The sequence below is a fragment of the Canis lupus genome, chromosome 8 (genome assembly GCF_003254725.2).
Source record: "Canis lupus dingo isolate Sandy chromosome 8, ASM325472v2, whole genome shotgun sequence".
Taxonomy (NCBI): domain Eukaryota; kingdom Metazoa; phylum Chordata; class Mammalia; order Carnivora; family Canidae; genus Canis; species Canis lupus.
In genome coordinates, this window is record NC_064250.1 from 8,674,944 (window position 1) to 8,691,030 (window position 16,087).

Here is a 16,087-nt window from a genome sequence, read left to right on the forward strand (position 1 = left end):
AATTCCATCTATTTTAAAAGCTTTGAAGGACTGAGACTCAACATTTTATTAGCAAGAATTGAAATGTAAACTTATTTGTATAACATGGTAGAATTCTTATTCAGGAAAAGCCCTATTTCTGAGTTTGTTCTGAATGTTTTTAAGAGAAGGGTGATTTCACTGATCTCTCCTGTCCCATAAACTGAGGTATGAGATTTTGCTGTAGTCTGAACCCAAATAACTAACTCCATTTCAGTTCTGGTATCTCAAACCATCTGCTGCTAAATATGAGTCCACTTAAAAAATTCAAGTAAAAAAAGCCAATATAGTAATATTTTGAAAACATTTAGCATCATTTACTAAAAATGTGGATGAGGGAGCAAAAATACTTGAAGAATGTATTGAAAAGCAACGCATCTGTTTAATGGCTCTTTCACGAATCCCCATCAGTTTGGCATTGTAGAGAAAATCGCTACTAACAGCAGTTCTGCATGTATTAACATTTTGCCCTTTTTCCAGCAATGTTTGCTCACTGTAGTTCTACAATGGGGTAATAATAATGCTTATCTTATGGAATATTTTTCTTTTACTTCTCAAAGAAATGTATGTATTCAGCTATAAATATGTAAATATGTGTATTCTAATCATAGACATAAAATATACACACACGTATACAAAAATAAATATCTATACATACATACATGAATACAGAAATTGAACTAACCATAAATTTAACTTGCTCTCTAGATGTTGATGGGTGTTAACAATTCTTGCCATTACCTTCCACTAAGGTATTTCTTTGAGATTCAGGATTATTATTATCATTACTTTTTGGTACTGCCTTACTGCCAATTTTAACTACTGATTCATTAGGCATTAGTAGGAATCTAGATATTTTGAGGTTCTATTGTCTTCTAACATCTCCACTTTTACAAATGTGTCATAGAAGTGGTACAATTAGTGCTGCACTTAATTGGAGCACATCTTTTCAATTGTTTGTGAAATCTTGGAATCCCTTGCTCCATATTTCCTAACACATGATATTGCCAAATATTTGGATCTATTAGGATTGATAAATAGGATTCACTTTATGATTGAAGAGGGGAGGAAAGGAGCAAATATACAGAGGAAATAAAATAGCATGCCTCCATAAATTAATTTTGCTTTTTGACATTCTTAGAGTTGCCTTTGTTCTGTTCAATGCTAATTTTTATTATACTGAGCTCGCAGAAATAGGCATCTCAGAATCAGTGCTTAATGCATTTCATCCTTTTGACACTTTTAGGGAAAAATGCAGTTTTGAAACTATCTCCTACCTCTTCGTTTCCTAATCTTATTCACCGCACACTCCCCGCCCCGTCCCCTAAATACGACCAAATATTGACTGACAGCTTGAAAGTGCTAATCGACTCATTCCCAATCATATGTGTTCAATATGTTGGCTTTAAAAAAAAATTAGGAGCCCAAATCTTTCATCTAATATCATCGCTCAATAGACAGACAGAATTTTAACTAGAGCAAATTCAAGTACAGCTTTCAGACCAGCCAAACCCAGGAGACAGGCAGGAGGTCTGCCCTTCCCCAGCCGTTCTTCTGTCTGCATTAGCCGTTCTTGCTCAGGCTCCATCGACCTGTCAGAGCCATCACAGTGATTGACTGCCCCGGCAGATGTGCTGCTATAACAGGTAACTTGATCATCCAGACCCATCTGTCTCTAAGTCCTCTTCAATTCACACTTTGAAAAATATTAGAGGTTGGGAGGGGTTGGATTCTTTGTTGTGATTAAAAAAAAAAAGTAGGCTATCTGTATTTCACAAAAGGTTATCCTCTAGTAAGTGAATGGAAATATATAGTATTTGAGCTCTTTAGTGAGATGAGCTGCTTCCAGGGCATATTACTATCCACATTTTAAATGGGCCAATGAGATGTGAGAGAATTTGCAAATCTGATTTCCAAAACAAAATCCAAAGTTAAGGACCAGTTTTAAAGAACAACCATGGTAATAATAGAATGATGTTTCAAAGATAACAGTTTCCGGGCGAGTGAGACAGATGGGCTGTTTGCGTAGAGGGAAAGGAGGGGAACCTCATACGATGGGGGCAGTCCCGTGTCTTCTATTCAGTGCCCACAGCCTGGCAAATGTTGTGACATCATTAAGCTGAATTGCTGATTTCAGATGGGTCTGGAACAAGAATGGGCAGGGGTAACTCAAGCTTCATGCTGAAATGTAGTTAACTAATTTCCTAGTGTCACTATTTCTGATAATTACTTTTCACCAAAATATTTTGCTGTGCTTGTGTGCAGAGGATTTCATTCTACAAGTCAACACCCCAAGTGTGGAGCTGTTCAGGATCTATCAACAGCTTCTATTAAGAGAGAATATAATCCTGGTGAGATCAGAGGCTAACGTTTTCTATTTCTCAGTAAAGTCTATTGCCTACTCACTATCGAGGGATGAACACTGGCTGATGATGTGGCTCAACATCTAAGGGAAAGCAACAGAGTGAAGCAAACAAAACAAGGTAAAATGAATAACGAATAACAAGAAAGCGACAGAACTCAAATTCTTTTTCCAAATGAGAGGAATAAAAATATGCTAAGTATGCAGTGATGCTTGTAGAACCTGAAGAAATAAATGAACATGGAGAAAGACATAGACAAAGGTATCCATTTCTTCACAGAACTCCTCTACAGTTCTTTCGTAGGCTAGTCCACAACCACACAGTTTGCCTTGGTACTAGAATATGCCAATATTCATCCTGCTTCTCTGATCAAAATCAGATAACAAATACATTCCCCAAAGCTCTCTTTCTTGGCTAGGGATTATAGATTGTGTTCTGGTCATAGTTTGCCACTTGAATAGCCAGACTCCATGGTTTGATGGAAAGGAACATACTTTTTTCCTTTCGGATGAGAAATAGAAAATATAGCATTTTATTATTTTAAATTAACAGTAACTTTTCTTTCCCCTCCCTCCCTTTTCTCTGGCCTGAGGGAGTTCAATCTTGCCATCGATATTGCTTCAAGAGGCAGTGAGCGGCAAGCAGTTGCTTGGGTTTAGTAAACCTATTTATTGCATGCTTCAAAGAGTTATTTACCACATAAAGCTTTAGCTGACTAATTCAGTTAGCAGTGCTCACTCTTCTCCTCCATTCCTCAATTCCAACCCCAAGTGAAAAAAAAGTCATATATTTGAAACACAAATCTGTCCAAAATTTAATATGAGCTGAGAACACGATGACATAATTAAAAAAATCAACAATGTCCTCACAAAGTTATATTTAAGAGAGTTTACCATTTTTATAATAAAAAAAAGTTAAATAAAGGGGAAGTGATCACTATTTTAGCAGTGTTTGTCGTTGCATACTGTGCAATTATTCGCTCTGAAGTCCTTTTAGATGAAATGGTATTTGCAAGCCATAGAGATCTTCAGTACTTGCGTGCCATGAAATCAGATCTGTAAGTATTCCTGATATGGAACAAGAGATTCTTTTTTAAACTCTTGCATTTTCATCTACTTCACATCATATAACTCACATTCTTAAAAAACGACTGAAGATTTTTCTTATTTCCATGTGGTTCCTGCTTTCTAAATTCTGTTGCTTGTTTTCTCCTTGGAGTTCTAAATGTTGCTTTAACATCTTTAGGTGTGATATAGATAGATTTAGAGTGATGTAGTTAGCAAGTCTCAAGCTGCAGCTTTTAAATACATTTGAAAACCTTCTTCTGAAGGAAAACAAGACACTCTTATGGGAAAGTTACACTTTATTTTGGAGGCATCTCCTGCAACTTTTCTTTCCAAAGATGCTGAATCTACTATGACTATTATTAACACGTGTATGTAATTAATCCTCTATTGCTCAAGCTTTTTCGCATACAACTAATCAAGGCTAGTTTATTCTTTGGACAGCAGAAATACTAAATTTTTTAAAGAGGGACTAAGGTCTATTTTCCAAATTAAATTCAGTTGAATGTTTGAGAGCGTGCCCCTTTACATCGGTTTACACCATATGATGTGTCGATCCTCTTGGGCACAATTTGCCTCTCCGGGCTCTATCATGTAACTATATCGTCCTGCATTCATCTCAGCCCTGCCCTTGAAACTTTTTTTTTAACTAATTATAGTCATAGAAAGAGTTCAGTGTAAATATGGTTTTAGCAGTTTATAACAAGAAAAGTGGTTTCCACTTACTTTAAATTCAAGTTCTGTATATTCAATTACTGTTAGCAAGCACTCCACCTACTGGCTGACACGGTGCCAAGCAAGCAGACCCGGGATCGGAAGCGAATCGGCAGTAAAAGAAAGATATTTTCAACTCCGCCGACATGAAAAGGATTTCAACTTCCAGACTGTCAACCAGGATCAAGCATGACTCTGACTTGCTGCTCACCAGGGTTAGGACGATTCTTGGTACTGTCTAGACCAAGTGACAACTTAATTGTGAAGAAGATTCTCAGTAACAATGTGGTGTAGGAGGGTAGGATGGCTCAAGGAGAGGTGGATTTTGGTAAATAGGACAAAGAAGGACTCATATTCCAGAGCCTCAGAATGCCTTGTATGCCTATTTAGAGCGAATGCACATGCACACAAGCAGAGGTTCAAAAAGCATTTTTTTGTTTAAAAAAGAATTCTTAAAGGAAACGGGAGTTTTAAAATGAGTCAGGATCACAAACATTGCGTATGGCTGCTTCTTGTCCACCTGGATGTCAATTTAAAAAATGTAACATTGCAGTGGCAAGAGTAAAATAAATGCTTGGAAAATTCCTTTAATCATTGCCCCCACCTCTGTGAACTTTTTAGCTTAGTAGTCTTGGTAATGAATAATTATATGACAGAGAGAGAGATTAATTTTAGGCATTAACAGTGAAATCAAGAGAAATTGAACCAGCTCTGTTCCACAATGTCAACATAAGGTATAAATCATAACTTTCTGCTACCCTACCCACTCACCCGCCACTACCCATCTTGACATCTTTTTTTTTTTAAGTACAGCTTCCTATGTAATTATTGCCACTGTGCCCATGTTATGGTATGTTGGGATATGGCAATAAACAATATGGCAATTAATGTGAAATAATACAAGAGCAAATCAAGGCACAAGGGCTAGATATAGAGGCAAAGCAGCAGGAACATTGAAAATAACCTTAATGGGCTGTCGATGTGGAAATACCTTTCCCAATATTGTCTCAGGGTGTTACTGTGAGCAGAGCTGGAAAAAAAGAAATGCTAAAGGGAGAATGTCGAACTCTACAAAAGGTTTCTTGGGGTCAACTGCATTTTATCGCCAACTTTCCATTTCCTTCGGGATTAATGAAGGATCATCATATGCTTTCAATACCACACGGGAAGGTCTCCTGACTCCAGAAACTCTCATAGTTTGCAGCTCAGCCAGGATACAATATGGCACTAAGTAATAGAACCTATTCTGGGTTGATGAATACTTGTGCACTGATACTGGAATAGCTTTATAACTGCTTTAGTAAGAGCCCAGTAAACTGCATCCCAGATGCATGAATTTTTCTTTTGGCTTTGCAAAGGAAGTGTTCACAGCTAAGGGGCGGGGAGGGGGGATCAGTTCCATTAAGCATTTACCCTGCAAAACAGAGATTGTGGAATCTTAGCACATGACGACACAACAAAATTTACCTGACCCTTCCAAGCTAAGGAAAACAAGACAGAAGGTCCTCTCATGAGGCTGTATCATATATATGTTCTGAGGCTGTGCTGCCCATATGTTCAATAGGACTGTTGAATCTCAAAGTTATAATAATTTGCAACGAGGTGCCAGAACCAATTATTAAATATCATATGATCCAACAGAGATGAAATAAAAATATACAGGGTCGATTTTACTGGCTTTGACTATTATAAGGCATTTAAAGTACTTTGAATTTACAGTGTAACTTGAGGGTTGTATTAACGACTTCCTTATGCTAGAATTTTGTTCCCAGCTGAATATCATAAGCTAAATGCAGATGGCATACTTTTCCAAGGACAAAGGGAGTCTTGGCCTTATCCTTTCTTTTTGATTTGTATATCAACTCATGAAAAGGAGATAGGCTATTATGATATCTTCTACTAATGTAAACCTTTATTCAAAAGCGCAAATGACAGCCAAAAGTACAATTCAAGTGAGAAAAAAGGTAGTTGGGATAGTATCACAGAATGATACAGTCTCAGCCAAATCGCTGTCTATGGTGTAGAAAAAGGAGCCTCTTAGTGTTCAGTATAAACGGATATAATGTATTTACCGTGACATCTCTACAACACAAATGAGTAAATGTCTTAAATACTGAGTCTGATGTCAAAGCCAAGGTCAGTTCTCTCTACCTGATGGCTGAGGTTCTACCCTTAGTGAAATCAAAGGCGTGTGGATCAGCGGTTTACCTCCAGCAAAGCAAGACATACAGAAGACCGAGGGGCCTCCTGGGCTCCTTCTGCTGTTATTTCAGAAGTACTAGTAAGGTTTCAGTCAAGTCCTCAGAATCAAAAGAAGACTTCTGGACCTCAGTAACTTATTGTCAGAACAAAACCGTCTCTCTGACTGGATTTTCTGGAGAATCAAAGTTCAAAGGCGAGCTCCTGTAGTTTTATGGGAAAGAGAATATTTATGGCCTCTTCTTCAATCTCAGCATAGTGTGTCTGCACATTCCTCTGTGTGATCACCTTGGGAGATTACATACTGTCTTCCGCAGTCACTGGAGCACTGCAAGCATAGGACCATGTTTGTCTATGTATGTTTACAGCACCTGTCAGTTGATACATGCGAAACAAGAAGAGTAATGTAAACTGATCCCCCCTTTTGCTGAATTTTTAATGCAGTTCACCAGAAAGAAAAGCACAAACATTCTACTTTTCCAATGCTTGTCTTCCATGCCCTCTTCTAATATTCTCTGGGGAGAGGTGGCTTTCGATCTTGGTCAAAGCAAGTACCCATTTACTTCAGAATCTTCACTCTCTTGTCTTGGCTTCCTTCCTGTCTCCTAAAATGAAATTTATTTTATTTTAGCCACCTCTGAGCAGACTTGTGTGTATATATTTTCAGATAAATTGGATTGTCCATATGGATTTTTAAATCAGTTTTCGGATCAAGTTCAGAAATATGTAAACTGTTGTGTTGTTGGACCAGGCAGGACTAGAACATATCTCTCAGATGAAGAACACCCAATACTATAAAGTGATCTTTAAATGAGAAAACTAGAGTGTAAGTCAATTAAAGTGACCAATAATGGGAAAACAAGTACCCATTCCAAGAGCAATTGTCAGACATTTAACCCAAGGAAAGTTGCATTATACATTTTTATTAAATTGAGGCTATATTCACACTTATTGTGGCTTGAAATGTGAGCCAATATTTTCTATCTTTGGTTTCCTTGCTTTAAGATCTCTTAATGTGCATAAGATGTAATTCATAATATCATATGACTGTTTTAAGTTTGCAAGTTACTGTCTCCAAAGTTATAATTTAATTTAAATCAATAAATGCCCATTAAACTACTGTGCCCTCTCATAAAACAGTATCTGACTTGAGATTAATGTAGCAAGACCCTGGGATTCCTAAAACCTCGATTCTTTGTATTTAACCTTATTTACAACATAACACATCCAATTTTTAAACAGCACTATCATTTAGCACAATATAAAGTATTAGCTTTCAAAGATGCATTCAATCCTATTTAAAAGTTCAGACCTGCTGTTTTTCAATAATATTTGTAACAAGGGAAAGAGACAAAGATTAAGGTCCTAGTAACAAAAACAAAAACCATAAACACCCCACAATTATGCCTACTCAAATCCTTCCTGAAAGACCTGCAAAAATGATATTAGTAACTCTAAAAATAGTTTGTTGAAAATCTGCAAACTGATGGATCTTAGGGAGAGGAAAAAGAGAAAACTTCCCTAAATTTAAAAGGCATAATAGAATTGCTGAATAAGATCTCTACTTGCTTTCCAAATGGAGGTCTTCACAGTGAGAGGAAAGATAATGCCACATACCAACAGCAACCACAACAACAAAAGAAAAAAGAGAGAAAGAAAGAAAAAGTAAAGAAAAGGGAAGAGAAAAAAATAGAAGAAAAACAAGAGAAAATGTATTAAAACTCTTGGCTGAACAATTGCACTAATGTCACTGGGGAAATGTTAAACTCCAAAGTGACAGCTTGAAAACTGCAACATGTCTATATGTTAATTTCTTAAGATCTGATGGTATTCAAGTTTTGTTCTGGGCCACTCAAAAGGGTGTGACTTCCTTTCAAGCTATCAGTTTCATTTCTCCTGTCAGGTAATCCCCCATGAATGAAAAAATTTGGAAATGTGAAAAAGGTTAGGAGAAAACATAGACTGTCAGGTAGTCTTGCCATTTCATGCCATTCTGTTTATTAATAATAATCACTACTTAACCCCATAGTAAACACCAGGCTAAGCACTTTCAGTATCCTATCTCATTAAATTCTCTCATTATTCTTGGGAGGTATTTTTCTGCCCATTTCTCGTATGAAGTGGTAAGACATAGGAAGGATAAATGAGTTGCTGCAGGTCAGGGAAGGAGTAATGGCATAGAGATCCTTATCTCTAATGTATAATTCAAGTGAGAAAAAAGGTAATTGTGATAGTATCACAGAATGGTACAATCTCAGCCAAATCTATTAGACAAATATCTCTAATATCCAAGTTCATGCTCAAAAATCTACTCTGTTGCTTCTTATAAATTTTACCCATTAAGAATTAACCATATAATTTTGAAATTGGAAACATCACATGCTAAATGCAGGCACATGGTTTGCTTCCCAGAAATGGGAATGAAGTCACAATAGGACCATTTGTAAAAGTTTTGAGAATAAAATGAACTAGTACCAGTATAGTATATAACACATAAATGCTATTCCAAAGTGTTAGATATTATTATTGCTGGCAAAGCCTTGTCAAATGATACGGGCTTCAATTTATAGAGTTCATGTAATGAAAATCAGTTCAAGAGAAAGATACAACGACCAGGAAGGGGAAAAGTGCTGAAAGATGCTACCCCCAAGTCCCCTCATTTTATCTCCCACACTTTCATCCTTGAGCTCAAGAGGACCATGTCATCATGTGATGTGATTCATCCTGGATTGGTTGATTGTGTTGGAAGACAGAAAACAATACCTCATTTTACTTCAACCAATATCACACTCACAGAGAACTTGAAGCACAATCTTTTCAATAAAGCATTAAATTCAAGAACGACAGACAAGAAGGATTTGTGATCTGCTGAGGTTGCTTTTCTTTTTTCTTTAAGTGGAGAATAGTTGGTCTCTGTTTGGGTGCCTTCACTAGCAATCATGAAATTGTCTAACTCTACTTCCCCCAGTTTGTGTCTCATCACTACCATCCAGAATGGGCATATGTATTTGTTTTAAATTAAATCTATGGCAAAAAAAAATGACTTAAGTTTAATTAAAATAATCATGAAAATGACTGTCTCACTCAGGTAAAGTAGAAGTGAATAAGTTTTTTTTTTTTTTTTAATTTGGGTAAAAAGGGAATTAGGATCCCAGGTTTAACAAATAATAAAGAAACACTCGATTTTATAATAAATGATACTGAAAGACATCTGGTAAGGCAAGGAAAAGATGAGATGACTGATAGTTTCAAATAACTTAAACGTTTAAACTTGCTGATCTGTTTTGAACACTCATTTGTCTCCTTAACATTCAACACTTGGTCTAAAAACCTGAAACCTAAGAAAAAAATAAAAAATAAAACCCTGAAACCTAGATTCTGTTCGTTTTGGAGAAATAAGGGCTCTAAATATCTTCTAATTAGAGAAATGTTGAAACTGGCAAGTTGTTGTGAAAACATGAATTCTAAGTGATGGAATGTTTCCAGGCCATGGAGATTAAACTGGTTGTGCCCCTGCCATGTTGTTGTTTTTGCCTCTGGGATTATGCATACTCTACTCAGTCATAGGAGAGTACAGAGGCATTGAACTAGACACTTATAGAGCTTTCTATAATTTAGATAAACAGGTATTTTCAATACTATTCAACTCACAAAAGGATTTTGGCAAACAGAATTCAGATTTTTTGAATGAATATAATGATATTTTTGAAGTTTCAGATGTTCAGAAGAATGTTAGTCTAAGGGATAAATGTTGTTCCTAATTGAACTGAGTATATATTTATGACTTGAAGAGTTTGACTTTGGAATTTCCAAGGTTCAAATAAGGTTCATTTCTTCCTGTAAAAGACTAAGTGATGGCCTATGCTGTATCACTATAATTATTAGAAAATCCCAAATACCTGGTAATAGTTATCTGTGGGTGACAAGTGATACTGAGAACTTAACTTTTTAATAACCTTTTTTTAAAAGATTTTATTTATCCATTCATAAGAGATACACAAAGAAAGGCAGAGACATAGGTGGGAGAAGCAGGCTCCATGCAGGGAGCCCGATGTGGGACTCGATCCCGGGACCCCAGGATCACGCCCTGAGCCAAAAGCTGATATTTGACTGCTGAGCCACCCAGGTGGCCCAGTTTTTTAATAACCTTTAAACTAGATTTTTTTTTCACAGTTGCAGAGACTATGAATTTTTTTCTCCAGTTCCCTTTCCATCCCAAACAAACAATATAACCCAAGAGATGCTTTTTTGATTGTGACCTGTGTTGGACAGTCTAAGCATTTTATGTGATTTGATCAATGTAGATTAATCAGTAAGCAAAATGATTTTTGGGGAAGTGAGAATTTAGTTAATCATCAATACACTAAAACACCTTACTGACCTTAAAATACTCAAAAAATACTAACTATAGGCATAAATAATATAGATACTGTTTGTTTAGAAGATGAATTATTTAGCTCTGTGTTAGCCCATGTGAGATGGCATAATTTCTTAGAACTTTGTTAAATGAGGACACAAATAAGCATATGCAAACAATGTTATTTGATTTACTAACAGACTAGTCATCACACAGCTAAAAAGTAAAAAATTCAGCCAATTATCTCATATTTATAGTTGTATCAGTATCTATATTTCTATATCTATCTGTATCTTCAGATGTTTGAGACATCTAGAAATAGTTCTAGTTGCTTGGCTCTTCTTTGTTGCCAATAACTGATCAGACCAATATTAATCTAATCATTCAACAGTACTTAAGAGCTATAAGGGTAATAAAATGTGACTTCAGAAAAATATCAAAGCAAGATAGTTATTAAAATTTAGACCATATGTTTTGCCATATTAAGCTTATTTGCTTTAAAAGGTATGTCCCATATTTCTAATAGGAAAACCTACAGTATTTTAAGGAGATAACTTCATTATATACATCATTTGGTTGACTTCAGATTGACTAATTAATAAACTGCTCGACAATATGCATTAGAAATAAATATTGAGCCAATATTTATTCCTTATACTCAAGTCCTACACACTCATTTATTATGAGAACATATACATAGGCACACATACACACTGGTGCCTAGCTTAGGGTCTGGCACTTGATTGGCATTCAATGTATACTGTGTGAATTAATAAATGAAGGCATGTAGTTATAACTAAATGTGTCCTTATTTCTGAAATGTATAAGCAATTTTTTTAACCTGAGGAAGTCTTTATTTATATAACACATTTTTTTTTTGTATAACTAATTTTTAACTAAAGTTGCTTTTTTGACTTTAACCATCTCACACATGGTTGAATTATTATGGACCATTAGAATATAAAGTATAACTATAATGATTTCTCATTTTTAATAATTAATTTTATTGATAAAATATTATATGTACTTCGTACAGAGAACCAACATGGCATTTTATTTGTTAATAAAAAAATTGGAAAACGTGTTCTTATTCCCTATTCCCTGACTCTAAAACTAGTCTGATGCTCTGGCAGATTGAATTGCCTTACTGTTAATTTGGGTTACATAAGAGGTAATCAATATATTTTAATTCCAAAGACTGGGTTCCCTAAAAAAAATCAATAAGAAATATCATTTTCAATGCCATTTAATTTACATGATTTGACTATCCAGCTATTCTACAGTTATGTTTTGTTTTTATTCAATGGGTTGAATGCTGTGTTTTGTTTTCAACAGATGTGACTTTGAGTGCACTGGAGAACAATTTATGCATTTGGCTTAGAATTTTAAATGAACATACCATCTAATGATTTGCCCAGTATAAGCAGTCACTTTAAGAACTAGTACTGAAAGCAAGAAAAATTACTTAAAGGATCAGTTACATCTAAAATGATGAAATCAATAACAATATTTTCTGTGGGATTCTTTCTCTCTGATAAGCAAAATCTTTGCTTAAAAGCTGCATTAAAATTTAATCACAATCTGTGTGCTTTAGCAATTGATAATTTCTGGACAGCTGTCTTCTGCTTTGTTTAAGTCTTGTGTTCCTTCTGTTTAAGTTATGCCTTTTAATAGCTGGATTAAGTACATTTTGTTTTAAAATATATTGTTAGAATATGATCATATTTTATCATCTTCCAATAGTGGTGTGTGGTTTTGTATTCCTTTGCAGCAATGTTGAAACTCAGGTCAAGGCCTCCACCTCATGGGTGGAGACTACTGGAAACTTACATTAGATCTACCAGTCTTTGACCTTAATTTTTTTTTCTCTGAATTCTATGTGAGTAAATAACAATTCATACCAGTAATTTTTAGCTTTAGACTATGAGCTGGAATCACCTCTAATTTATCTTTGTTTACCTAGTTCCTAATATTTTGTCTGCCACATATTGAATAATGAAAATATGTGTTCAAGGATTTACTAGGGAATGCTTGAAGATATTTTCTTATATACTTTTAAAATTTCCTTAAAAGTGATCTCCAAGAACTACCTCAGCTATAGCAATTGAATGTATATGTGTACTGACATCTTCAATCTTTAAAGGGATAGATGATCACTTTTTAAGTATCAGTACTTCATCAGTTAGCACAGATTATGTAACAGCCAGTTCAGCAGTTACTGCTATTTCACAGTTCCCCTCTCTGTGTGTTTCAAAGGAAGAGAATAAAGAAAGATGATCTTTCAAAGCACTTCCTCTGATTACATGCCTACTCTCTAATCACCTAACACAACTGCCTGAACTTGGAGTGATAATGTCATATTTATTAGAGGATGACTATTTAAAAGAATCAATATGTTCGATGTTAGGCTATGCGTTAAGTTTTGAAGGCAAAAAAGCAGACACAGTGGTCAGATTATAGTGTCTTGTGGTAAAATAGTTTTTATTATGTTATTTTAACGTACTCAACTAAATCAATAAGGTTAACTGCATATGCCAGTATTAGAATCAATAAAATTTGTACCTTTTCAATAGTATCATTTACGTGCTGGTATTTACTTTTATCTTTGCATCAGATGCTAATTAATTAAATACTTCTGCTGAAACTAATAAATAAGTAATAATTAGATAAACACATTGCAAAAACATAATTCGAAAGAAGCAGATTGAAGTGGCTAGGGAATATAAGTAGCCATATAGTATGTCAATTAAGAGAAAAACTGAAATATTCCAAATATGTCCACAATATGTCCAAATATGTCTGCAATATGTCCAAATATATGCACAATATTGCAAAATTTAAAATAGTGCATATTTTAACATATATAGAAAATGTAACATAGACCTTTAGGGTGGTTATCTGAAAATAAAAGATTATTGGTAATGTTGATTTGAAAGTACAATTTATATAAAATTTAATCTGTAAGTCAAAACATGTTCTTTAGATAACCTAATTCTTGATATGTATAAATCATGTAAGACAGGTAAATCATTCAACCATAAGTGGGCACCTTATTCCCTTGAATAAAACTGCTCCTTGGGGTCGGGGGCCAGTGAAGTATTTGTCTTAAAATGCTGTAGCAGGTTATGTTTGCAATATGCCTCACTTTTAACATTGTATCACAAAGAAATTTACAGATGGGATAAAGTAATTTAAGGATGTTCTGTTAGAAAGCATACAGCAAATAAAGACTTGAGAGTGTAATCTCCATAAATTACTAGTGCTAGGGTTCTTTTCATCTTTATTTTCTCATCATCATTTTTTTAGGGTTCTATATTCTAGTGTGTTATGTTTAAATGCTCAGGCACTAAAACTGCTTTTGCAAAATAACCCTAGAAAACCATAAAAATTGCAAATCCTTCCAGGGAATTAATCTGAAGTAAAATAGTTTTAACATGCTTTCTTTTCCCCCAGTAATTTTCAGAAGCATTTTTTCTAAGATCAAATTTTGACACTATCCTTTTTTTTTTCACACTATGATGTGACTCCTCCTATTATTAAACTTTATGGTTTGAAAAGTCTTCCTTATTTTACAGCCTCCAACATATTAGGTTACTTTTTAAAGAAAAGGTGAACGAACGTATTAGCATTACATAAAATGCTAAAGTGACAAAGAGTTAAACTAAGAATTTTAGATGAATACACTAGCAGTTTGCCATTCTGACAGCAAAAGCCAAGCTAGTGCTTTAAAAAAATGCAAGTTTGAAAAATGCAAATGGTGTTATCCAAATATGCAACCATATGTCCATAATACACACATTTTTGGGGGAAAAATTTGTAAAGATTTCTATCACAGCATTGTATCTCAAAATGGAGAGTTTTTAAAAATATATATATAGTGTTCTCCAGATGATGGTAAGATATTGAAATTATCTTTCAAAATCTCCTATACACACGATAGTGAAAAATTCATTATTTTTCGGTTTACATGGAAATCTGGCTCTGTTTTAATATTCCACTTGGGTAGGTGCTCTAGTTTGTCTAAAAAACAGCAAAATTGTCCAAAGTATCCAGATTTTAGTCATAAAATTTTCAATTCAGACAAGTAAAGTTTAAAATACAGTCCTTTTTGATAAATTAGCAGTCCTTGAAACTCAAGGTCTAAGAGACAAGGAAAAAATATAATTAGTTTGAGTAATGTTAAGCTGTGAAATTTGGATAACCTTTAAGCAACTTTGCTCTGTTGATCACAGCATCAATAACAATAGGAGAGTGGAAGCCAAATGCAAGTGGTGAAACCTCCAACAGGAAAATATCAATTAATCTTTTTCAATAGAGTTGAAGTATGGGTAATCCTCTCATTAAATAGTTTGAACCTTTTTCTAAGTAAACAAAGGAGGGATAATGAGTGATGTGGTCTGACTTGTTTACATGGAGAATCTTCAAGAGGCTTAGCATAACCTCTCAACACAGAGGTCTTCTTAGCCACTGGCCACTAATTACCCTCTTTTAAAGGTATTTGTGTAAGCAAAGAGACTGTGTTTTCAGACTTAACATGAGAATACCATTTAAGTGCCAATATTTTATATGTAAGCCAACATATTATGAAGTGTCAAAATCTATGGGATCCTCAGAAACAAACCAAAAATTATTTCCATTATGTATTTGAATGAATGTCCATTTTCTTACAATTCTTGTCAAAAGAGTTATTTCTATTATAAGAAATAATTTGTGTCTAACTGCTGGAGATAGAGTATAACTATTGCTTGAACTACACCATCATCAGTAGACCTCCAATCACTGAAAATTCTGTGTTGGAAGGGAGAAGAGAGGACTGGAATTAACATTTGTTATGTCATCTGCCAACCGGTTTGCCCTTGATATTTAAGCAATTTGAGAGTAAATACATTTTTCAATCTCTTGCAAACCATAGAAGTGCCATTTAAAAGCCACTTGATATCTTCAAATTTCTGTATGATATAAGCATTAAGAGTTGTTACCTATTGCTACAAATGTTTTTTGTTTGTTTTTGTTTTGCTACAAATGTCTGTAATGCGCCAGGTATACATCTATAATGGATCTACAAGAAGAGAATTTTACCATGATTTTTAACCAAAGCCCACATTTCTTACCATGCTTATTCATAATGTAGTTACCTCAGTGAGCTTTTATGTGACCCTCATATATAGGAATGAAATGAGTATCAGTAACCTTAATGTCTGCAACAGCACTGTTATAATTTCTAAAGACAGTCTGTGTAGGAAGTTAGAATTACTAAATTCATCACAAAACCTTGTCATAAAGAAGAGGTCAAAATTATGAATAAGGGACAAGAGAGATGAAATTCTTAAGTAATTCTAGCCCTAGTAAAAATGATTTTCATTTTTTTGCTA

At 34.6% G+C, this 16,087-nt stretch overlaps 1 long non-coding RNA gene across 8 annotated transcripts in view; it reads right to left on the reverse strand.

The window, feature by feature from the left end:
* The window catches only part of LOC112657511 (uncharacterized), a 309,781-nt gene that overhangs the window by 146,212 nt on the left and 147,482 nt on the right, over positions 1 to 16,087 (reverse strand). For 4 of the 8 annotated variants that reach the window (XR_007412260.1, XR_007412256.1, XR_007412257.1 and 1 more), the window contains one exon: positions 6,044 to 6,963. The exons of the other annotated variants lie outside the window; for them this stretch is intronic. This is a non-coding gene — a long non-coding RNA (uncharacterized LOC112657511). Of the gene's footprint in view, positions 1 to 6,043; positions 6,964 to 16,087 lie in introns of those variants that run through there. 8 annotated transcript variants of the gene reach the window in all.